The 10,500-nt window shown below is 45.4% G+C and overlaps 1 non-coding gene across 1 annotated transcript; it reads right to left on the reverse strand.

Annotated features, from left to right (window-relative positions):
• Positions 1-4,254: 4,254 nt before the first annotated feature.
• Trnas-gga (transfer RNA serine (anticodon GGA)) lies at positions 4,255-4,326 on the reverse strand. Its single transcript has one exon. It is a non-coding gene; the product is annotated as a tRNA-Ser (tRNA).
• Between the last annotated feature and the right edge of the window lie 6,174 nt (positions 4,327-10,500).

Below are 10,500 nucleotides of genomic sequence, written 5' to 3' on the forward strand. Positions count from 1 at the left end.
CTTGACATTCTGGCACACCGTTTTGCTGGGGACAGATGTTGCAGTATTCTTCATTTCGGAAATTCGGCGGCTTAGCTGTGCAAGAGGCCTGTTTGTAGTTCGCAGCATCTGTTTCAGTATGACTCGAAGGGAAAGGCACTGAACGAGTCAAGGGGACCATGCTGTAAACAGTCTCCTGCAAGGTGCGCAAGAGAATGGACGTTGTACACGAGTTGTGTTACACCGTAGAGTTCTCCCATTTCTTGGACGAAATACTTAAGCAGATTGTCAGCGTAGGCGTTATGTGTTCTGTACAAGGAGAGGGTAGCAAGGATCCTTGCCGCTACATGAAGCAGGATGAAGTGGTCATACAGCACGTCAGTTAACAGTTTCCTCAGTGCCACTGGTCCAGTGTATAATAAGAAGGTGCGGAATTCCGTGGCCTTCCACCTCTCTAGTTCCTCGACTCCCCTGGGCTTTCTTTGAAATATACGGGGAAAGTCCTTCCGGTAGGAATTGAGCCTCCCACTCATGACGTTCTGCTGCTCCGTGGTCAACCTTCCTCGGCCATACTTCCCACCCGTCCAGATGTGTAGGAGTCTCCGCATCACTCCTAAGCACAGCAAATGCATGTAGTCGAGGGGGAACATTGAGACAATGTCCATGTCAAAATCTAGAAATGGTGTTTCTCCTGTGTGATGGCCTTGGCACCTTTGCTCACGGAAGCTTGCACTTGTGTGCAGAGCAGCATCCAGTTCTATGAAAAGTAGTCTACTTTCCTTGTGCACACCCTTCTGTACACACCGTTCGCAACCATGGTAGCCATTGTGGCTTTTGATGCACTTGAGAAAGCTGCGTGCAACGGCATCACATGTTATAGCATCAAGCTTAACTTTCACATGCTTCCCTTTAAACTGTATCCCATTTGTAGCAAGATGTTCAACCTCCTTAAGGAATGGCGTCAAAAATGCTTTCAGGTTCGGCGGTTTTCCTGGGCCGCAGTAAACACTGACCAAGAATGGCTGTTGTTTGCCGTGGTTCGTTACCATACATAGAATGGGCCAGAAGCACGTCGAAGAGCTTTTATATAAAGGGAGGCCAGCGATGTTTGCTTGCAGTATGAGTTCAGCAGGCAGAATCCCTCCTTGAATGCACTCTAAAAGTCCCGATTCCAATCCAAAGTGGACAAAAGTACCGTTCTGGTCCACATGGGCTTTTCTTTGCGTCCCTAAAATGGTCCTGGCGTCGGCAGGAAGCTCGAAGCCACAAGACCTCAGGAGTACCGCAATATCGTTGATACAGGCATGTGTGAGGTTATGCTTTAGGGAAAGCTTGGCTAACCTCATTACTAAGTCCTCCTCACTAATATCTCGGTTCTCCTCACAGACTGCAGAATCTTCTTCCTGCACCGCCGCTTCATCACACAGTTCGTCCCACGAGACATCAGAGTCTGTTTCTTCCGTAGCACTGTGTGGAACAGTGCCTTCCTCTGTTGGTTCGAACAGTTCATTGATGTCGTCTTCCGACTGCAGTCGAACGAACTGTGCACGTACCTCCGCTGCCTCACTGTTCACAATTTCAGTAACAGATTCTTCAAACTCCCTTCGCACTGTGCGATACCGTGTCCACCGCGACATGACGCGGTTGGCACAAACTAGAAACGCAATAGCTCAAAATAACACAAGGCACAATATAGTACAACAAAAGTACGACAAATAAGAACACACGCAGTGTGTCACACACAAAAAAGTTGAAACAATCACTGTCAGAAAGCACAGAAACGATCACAGTGAAAAGCACAGAGTAGCGAAATTCGTAAAGTGCACCGCAAAGGCAATAACGAAAAACAGGAAAGAACAATGATTCCGGAAGTTCTCTCGTTGGTCCTCCTGTTGCTCTTCATAATTCGACAAATAAATATTAAAACAGCATTTGTACTTTCCTCTTGTTTTTATATTCCAGCATTTTCAGATGGGTTTCAAACTGACAGCACATCGAAGGGTTTGTCACCATCATAATTATTCCTGTGCTGGACCCTTAAGTAGTAGTAGTAGTAGTAGTCGCGTCCTATCCCTTTCGTGTCAGGGTGGGCTTTGGCACTTCGCCTTCACAGGAGTCGTGTCATTGCCTCTGGGACAAAAAATAAACTAAAAAATACACGAAAAAAACTCGAAAATAGATGATTTTGTCCTCGTTCGTTTCTTCTTGTTTTCACATCTTCACTGCTTGCGCTCCTTGCGCCTTCTCCATTCCATTAGGAGGCGCTTCGTGGTTTCCACTTCCGCCATTTCCGCTCTTCTGGGCGCTGTTGGCTCTGCGTCGTGCGTCATGGCGTGGTTCTGATGGGTGCTTTCCCGAGTATTGTGCTGGAATTCGCTGTCAGTGTTGCTCTTGGGGTCGCCTTTGGCCTCTGTCGTGAGGCAGAGGGCATCGGCGATGTTGCAGTTCCTTTTGCCTCCGGGCAAGCTCTCACATAGTAGGACTACGTGGGTGATGACCTCAGCAGGCGACCCGCATATTTTGCACGCTGTGTCCGTTTCCCCGAAGAGGTCAAATTTCCTCCTTTGAGTCATCAGCGAGCCTGTGCGGGCCTGGAAGAGTAAAGCAATCGCTTGGTCTCCTCTGTAGCATTTTGCTATGCGGGGCTTCTTTTTAAATGTCCTGTACGTCTCGAGACTTGGTCGCTTTTCCACGTTTTTTCTCCATTTCTCCAAAGTTGTTTTGTCCACCTCTGTCTTGACTGTTTTTTCCCATTCTTTTACTGTTTTCGAGTGGTGTCGGTCTGTTCCTTTGCTGTATGTTAAGTCTAGGATTGACATCTTTCGAATCCAGCTTGTTTTGAACTTCTTGTATCGGAGGTATCTGTGTAGCCTTCCAGCATAGTTTTGTTGGGGCAAGAATCTGAGTCTCCCCAGATACTGCAACTTGGATCTGGCCTCTCTCTGGGTGAAGGTTGACCAGCTCATTTCTCCAGTTATAGCTGCGTTGGCCGAAATGCCATTGCCTCCTAAACACCACCTCCCCAGTTCGAGTTGGTGCTTTTACACTGTTTTCCAGAATGTTTGGGTTAGTGCCAGTACATCACTTCCATAAGTGATGACTGGCACAGCCATAGTTTTCCAGAGTAGTCGGCCTATGGTGTATCTATTAAAGCTCTGTCTTGCTGTGTTCCATATTAAGCCTTTTAGTTTACTTGATTTTCGTAGTAGCTGCTCGTCGTGTGAGGTCAGGATGCTTTTTTCTTCCGAGATGTTTATGCCCAAGTATTTATAGTGTCCGGTTCTTGAAATTTCTTTCCCCTGGATGCGGTAAAGGGGATTGTGATTTTTGGCTGCACCGAACCCCATCCACGCCGATTTGTCCATGCTAAAAGTCAGTGAGTCTTCTTCGGCTACTTTTGTGCAGATTGTTAGGAGGTCCTGTAGGTCCACTTCAGATTCTGCAAGGAGAACTATATCGTCGGCAAATGCAAGACCGGAGATTTTCGTGTATTCTCTTTCCCCTGTAGCTGTAATGGTGGTGAATCGAAGCCCAGGTCCTTCTTTGTGTAGTCTCTCGAGCAAGTCATTCACATATATGTTGAATAATGTTGGTGACAGCGGACAGCCCTGCTTCAAACCTGCTGTCATCTTGACTGGTCTCGAAACAAGTTCTCCCAGCTCAAAAACTGCTTGATAGTCTTTGTAGAGGTCCTTTATCAGTGTTACTGTTTCTTCATTGAAGTAGCATTGCATTTTTCTCCAAAGCCTTTCTTGTGGGATGGAATCATAGGCTTTCTCTAGGTCCAGGAACATGATATATAATTCAGAGTTTTCTAGCTGTTTATATTCAATAGCTTGTGTCAGAATGAATATGTTATCGCTGGTTCTCCTGTTTGGTCGGAATCCATTCTGTGATTCGTGCAGTAGGTTCTCTTTTTCTATGCATGCTTGTATCCTTCTGTTTATAATTTGGACAAAGAGCTTGTAGGTGTTGCTGAGTAATGCTATTGGCCGATACGAATTCAAGAACTGGGGCTCCTTTTCCTTTCCTTTGTATAGTAATTTAACCTTGGCCTTCTTCCAGCTATCCGGGATTGTCTTAGAAAGTAAGATTTTGTTGAAGCAGTCATTAAGAGTTTCCAATGATGTTTCCTTCAGAGATTTCAGAAATTCATTTGGGATTGCATCTGGACCTTGTGATTTCCCGTTCTTGAGGTTCTTGATTGTTCTTCTCATTTCTGTCATTGTAATGGGTTCACTAATTAACGGATGGAAACAACTCAGGGAAAAGAGGTGCTGACGCCAGGAATCGAACCTGGGTCTTCTGATTTCCGGTCAGATATGCTAACCGCTACACCACACCAGCACGCCGTTTCCCTTGAGCCATTGAGTGCCTCAACTACGGTCTGCCTCGGCCAAATCTCGTTGTTTACGGGGTTCAGTAATGTCCAGATCTAGGAGTTTGTTGCTTTGTGGTTGAGGTTGTGGTAATTCTGGGGTGAGCCGGCTCTGTTGATCTTCGTAGTACTGTGTCATATAATCTTCAATTTCTTGATTTGTCTTGAGGCTCTTGGTGCCATCTTTTAATGTCGGTTTCCACTGGCTAGGTTCTGTTATCATATGCTTGCAGTATTGCCAGAGCTTCCTGCTGGCCTGTTTGCCTGCGGCTTTTATGTCTTGTTCCATTTGAGCGTGATATCTGTCTATTTTGTTTGCAATTAATTTCTTTACCTTGGTTTTCTGTTCTGCATAGCTTTCCCACAGAGTGGCTGCCAGAGGGGAGTTTAGTTTCACTGCCTTTCTGTGCTCCCTACTAAGTTGTTGTCTTTGCCTAATTTCAAGTTTCACTTCTTTGTCAAACCATGGGGTTCTCTTTTGTTTCTTAGGGCCTTTGGTTAGCTGGATACAAAGAGGCCCCCAGGGGGCACTACGCACTACTATCCCACTGTACTATCCTATCCATATCCATCCATCCATCACTTTCTGGTTGCTTCCGCGTGGTTCCTGCTTTGCTTTGTTGTGGAGGTTGTGGGTCGCGTTACATAGTTTTATTTTTATTCCTATGGTATCAGCCTTGTAGCTTGTAGTTTTTGTTGTCCCGCGGTGTTTTCGCCCTTTCTGTTGGAGTAGTCTGTTGGCCGAAGTAGTTTTTATACATTGTGTGGTAGCTTTCGCCGGACTGAGCATGGCACCTGTCGCGTCCAAGTCAAAGGAGGCAGACAGACCAAGGTAAGCTTTCGTGAACGTTTCGCCTCTGATCACTTTGTACGCGCATTCGTGAGACACAGCTGTCTTTCAGAATGAGTATGTACGCGGGTTGCGTTAATTTGCAATAGCAGCTGTCATAAAGCTATATAAGACGCATGAAATTATCGTGAAACGTGCACCTGTCAACTATGTGAATACCTTCGGTCAACCAGGGTCTCCTTGAAAATTCCAGCAGTTTTCGAGTGATTTTCAATCGCAAAAACGCGTGCAATGTTATTCTAAGTGTATTTCCACAGTGTAAATGTGTTTTTGCAGCGAAAATTTTATCAGTGCTGATTCTTGGAGTGGAAAGTCACTCATGGGTCTAGTGATGTATTCTTTATGCACTTCAGCAAACTGTACACTGTTGTCAAGTTTGCTAACGACACGGTGGAACTGGTACCAACGAAATGGATTGTGGGTGGCAAAATATGCCTTTGGCCAGGCAAAAAACAAAATTCAAAAATTGCTGAAGTGATCAGAAATCGACAAGACCCAGAAGAAGATTGGGACCTGTGCCCCTGCGTATGCATGGCGTCGTTCAGTAAGTTTAACAATTGCCTAAATACTTCTACGACACATCTTTTGTGCTTGCAACAAAATTGCTAGAGGTGACAAAAGCAACATGGCATGTTGTTGTGCTGAGTCCTTGCATTTCTATACAATAGACAGCTACAAGAAAGCAAAGAAGAATGCCAGGGAAGCCGAATATACGTCCCATCTGGAATCTGAGTCCAGTGCTGAAAAGGATACTGGCACCGGTAATTATATACCTGAGACCTTGGGTACTGCGCGTTGGTGTCAGAGTGATACTATATGCAATATAATTGTGTTCCATAGTTGCCATTATTCCACCAGCCAAGAGAAGGATGCAGCTTCCATCACCTCGTAAGCCGTATATAACATTTTCTAAATTGAATGTTCTTCGCTCCTTGAAACGTTGGCTGATTCTTTACCTTTTATTTGCACAGCGCATATTATTGGCAGCGTGGCCAGCAATTCTGGTGAGTATTTTTTTTTTCTTTTTCAATATGTTGCTCTGCTGTCAAATTTGAAATTGAACGATTCCTAAGATCATACCCGACAAAGCTAAATCATCACACAGAGCTTGATTGGAAAGCGGATTTTAAGGCACTAAAAAAAAAAAAAACGTGGCCTGGGACGGAACGTTGCTGAGTGATTCTAATGGGAACATATAAAGTGTCCTGCTGTCAAAAAACAATTTGTGGAGTGAGTATGTTGGTTGTTTCAGAAGTTTGTTTTCAACGAGTGCTACGTTTAATGCATTGTGTTCCGAAGTTTTACATGGGGTCACAAAGTAGCAAGTACAGTTCCTGTTGATGCACTTATCGGCAGTAACCATAAAAAGGCACTATCGGGGGCCCATTCGACCTGATACGTGCTTGGAACACTGAAAGGTCACTTTAGAACGTTTCCCGAGGAAAGGGCATGTGCCTGAGAGTTCGCTCTATATTTATGACCGAAGTTGTAAATTGTCACGAATCAAGCTCGTTCTTCGAAATTGTGCAGTCGTTGTTGACCTGCAACAATTCAAATTCTAGCGTCCGCAACGCCGTCGCCACCACCAAGCATCTGTGTACGGGCCAACCGTGATGCATCATCTCCTGGACCCTGTGAGTCTGCAATTTTATGAGGTTGCCTCATCGGCAAGCTTGAAGGTGACCTGTATTATATATGCTTTGACTTTTGTATTATGCACACCAGGCCTCACGTCTAGTGGGTGCAACCCGTACACAGATACAAATCCCAGCACAGATGAAGATCCTGATGGATTACTGAGTGGTAAGTCACGTCACAGTTCTCAGTGGGCCTCAAGCAGACAGGCACTGCAAGTCTGAAAGTTTACAAAGTCTCCTCAGTGCTGAGCTACAATATGATATATATTTAATGTTCTGTTTTCTAATTGTGTACATTAGGCTTCTCATCTGGGGGAAGTGCCACTGTAAGTCGGAGTAGCAGTCAGGCAGGAGAAAATTCTGAAGGAGCTGTCCTGAGTGGTAAGTCACACCACAGTTCTCATGGGCCTGTATATGGCCTAGATTTTCTTTGCAAATGAGCTGAAACCAGAATTACACCCTTTGCAAGCACAGAAATTACATGACCTTGGCTTGTTTGCCCTGGAAGGGGGTCCATCTGGCCATCAAGTCAGTGCTTACTCCAGTCATCTCCATCGCTGCAAAACATGTGCCCGTCTAATGCGAACACCGGTCGCTCCTTTTGTGGTTTCAGCTCATTAGCTGCACATTAGGATGTAGGATGCACTGCTGCTGTAATGCATAGTGCAGAAACAACCACAATTCGTGCACCTTCATCACAGTCATGTAAGAAGTGGCTATCCAAGCATATTAGTGTTAGTTTAATCCTATTTGCTATGGTAAATATTTGAAAAGTGACTGAATTCATTGCGATCCTTTTAGCATACCAGAAGAAATCCCTGAAGTTGCTGTTAGAAATCAAAACATCACTTCGAGACCTGTCCCATAGAGTTGCTGCCTTAGAAGAAAGGACAGGAGGAGGAACTGCGACACAAAGCGACGTTACTCATGTCCTGGAGGAGGTCCTCCAGGAGCCACTTCTCACTCCTGATGAGTGGGATGTCCTGGAATAGAGGCTTCAGGACAGTACCACGAGGAAAGCACTTGTAAGAACACATAAGTGCACTGGAACAGAAACTAAATGCCCTTCTTGAATGGCATTCCTTGCATGAGTAACAAGTACCAGCTGTTTCGTAACACCCATTTGAATAACACGCCAACAGAACAGTCCATTTTGGCAAATGTAGTCCAGCTTGTGACTCATCATTCATACAATTAGTTTGTCTTAGAGTGCACATTGTGTTTTGCTGTGTTAGCAGATTTGTATCAGATTGATTTGCACCCTTAGAAACCTTCTGTCGAATTCAGGAAAGTACTTATAAACATTTTCATTCATGTAAGGTTGACCGCCTAGCTGTCGTTGGGGGCAGGACGCTAAGCGATGTTGTGAGACTGGTCATGGAAACGTGCACAAGAAAGAAGCTGCAGCAACAGTTGACTGTTGAGGGCCGCAATGGCAAAAAAGCTTTCAAGGGGACAAGACTTTTTTCTTGTGTCCTGGGTAAGTAACGTTTTCGAAGCTTACTATGGAGTCTTCCTTGTGACACTTACTAAGAATTAAGGGCACTGACTAATGGAGGAAAATTGTGAAGGTTGTAGCTGTAAGTGGTCATACGTGTTGCTGACATTTTGGAGCTTTTTACTGTAAGACTCTACCACATAAATGTGTTCATTCAGGGCGGACTTTCCTTCAACATTACAGGATCTTTATGGCTAAGAAATTGGAGCTCCATGCGTACCATTTTTACCGTTATGTCTCGGCAGCATTTGAGTGAGGCATTAGTTAACTGACAAATTATTAATGAACTTAAATGCATTCATTAACTTCTTAATTAGTGCATTCCACATTGTTTCTTTATAGAGGTTCTGTAGTACTTGTGTTCTGTGAAGTAGCAGCTAGCCCCTGTCTGTGCATTTCTTCTCTGCCCTGCTCAATACATCACATATGTATATTATGGGCACTAATGGCTTCTTTTTTTGTTTCTAAAGCCGCAGTCCACAAACGTATGGATGTCCTCAGGCTGCCAGTGACAGATAAAGATATCACCGCTCGAGTGGGGCGGTATTTGACTTGTTCCGTGGACCGTGAGGGCGGCAGTAAAGAGCGCACTGAAAGGACTGAAGTGATCAAATAAAAAAATTTCGTTCACGTAACTTGCCTGTCGTGTCTTTCTGCATGCATTTGTAAATGGCCTATCTTGTTCAAACAGTGCCACATTCGACATTTCCAAAGTATGCATGCAAAACACAAAATAGGAAATAATGTTGGCCTGACAACGGATACAATGCGGAAAGTTGTGTTGAAACAGGACATCGGCCCAACTCTGGGGATGTTGCAAAAAAGATGTTGTGCCGACGTCGGGTGTGTCAGCAAGTTGTGTCGAAACAGGACATCGGCCCAACTCCCTGGATGTTGCAAAAAAGATGTTGGGCCGACGTCGGGATTGTCTGCAAATTGTGTTGGCTGCATGTCGGAACAGGATATCGGCCCAACTCCGGGCGGTGTTGCAAGGTGTATATTGGGCCGATGTCTGGGATGTCGGCAGGAGCACATCAGGCCGATGTCGGCCTGACATCTGTGTGCTGCTTGGGAAACTAGGCGGCATTCCATGCGTGGTAGGAAGGAAACGCGGAAAAACGAATTGCGCACAGAGTCGCATTGTGGCACAGAAGAACAGTTGTTTGGTTTAGTTTGGTGGTCGATATCTGCACTGCATCCACGATTTGAACAGCAAAATGCAGGTGCGGCTCAGCGACCCATGCGGAAAGCAGCAACTTCCCGCAAGTGAACGCGGGGTGTGCCGTGTGAACCTGGATCGGCTAGTTTGTTTCGCCGCTATACGGCGTCGATTTGACAGAAAACGCGAATAGGGCCGACATGTTGTCACAATAAAAAATAAGCGCAGGTTCTGGGGAGAAAGGACATACAATGTATAGCGTACCCTAGGGTCCTGCGCCTTTGTGAAAATGTCAGCAGGATAAACGAACATTGAACTATCGCGTCACAAGATCGTATGCTGTGCACTTACCAGGTTGAATTGTGCGTGGCTGTGATAATATTATCAACTCCCCCCCCCCCTCATAATGTGAAAACAATATCACTAAAGTCACGGCTTCGTCCCAAACTAAAAGCGACTACATACGTACTATCCTCAGTGCGCGGAAGATTGCTGCGTATAATCCCAAGCAGCACAATGTACTGAATGTCGAGTGCAATAGGGGTGGACGGGTATCTGGAAGACCTTGAACAGAGTGTTCAAACTAAAGAACATTGATAAGACACATACCGTCCACCCCTATTGCAGTTGACTCGCAGTACATTGTGCTGCTTGGGATACTGCCTGTACGTTTTGTTGTGCCATGTCTGAAATGTAGCTTGTTATCGTTCTCATATGAAGCGTCAAATTGACGGCGTTGTAAGTGAACATTTCGCACAGCAGAAGATCGCTATTTCAAAGCGCACGCCAAACGAAACAGAAACATGCGCGACGTGTCTGTGCAAGTCAGGGTCTGTACGTCAGTACACGTTTATTGTAGAACGATACAATGGCTACCCGAACTGGGCGCGCGAGATATTACACTTTATCACGAGGCTCGCAGAGCCTCTTCGTCGTTATAGCACATCTCCCCCTTTAATGCACTCAGCTAACAAACCTGTCCCAGCCACACAAACACAC

This window comes from Ornithodoros turicata, chromosome 1, assembly GCF_037126465.1.
Source record: "Ornithodoros turicata isolate Travis chromosome 1, ASM3712646v1, whole genome shotgun sequence".
Classification (NCBI taxonomy): domain Eukaryota; kingdom Metazoa; phylum Arthropoda; class Arachnida; order Ixodida; family Argasidae; genus Ornithodoros; species Ornithodoros turicata.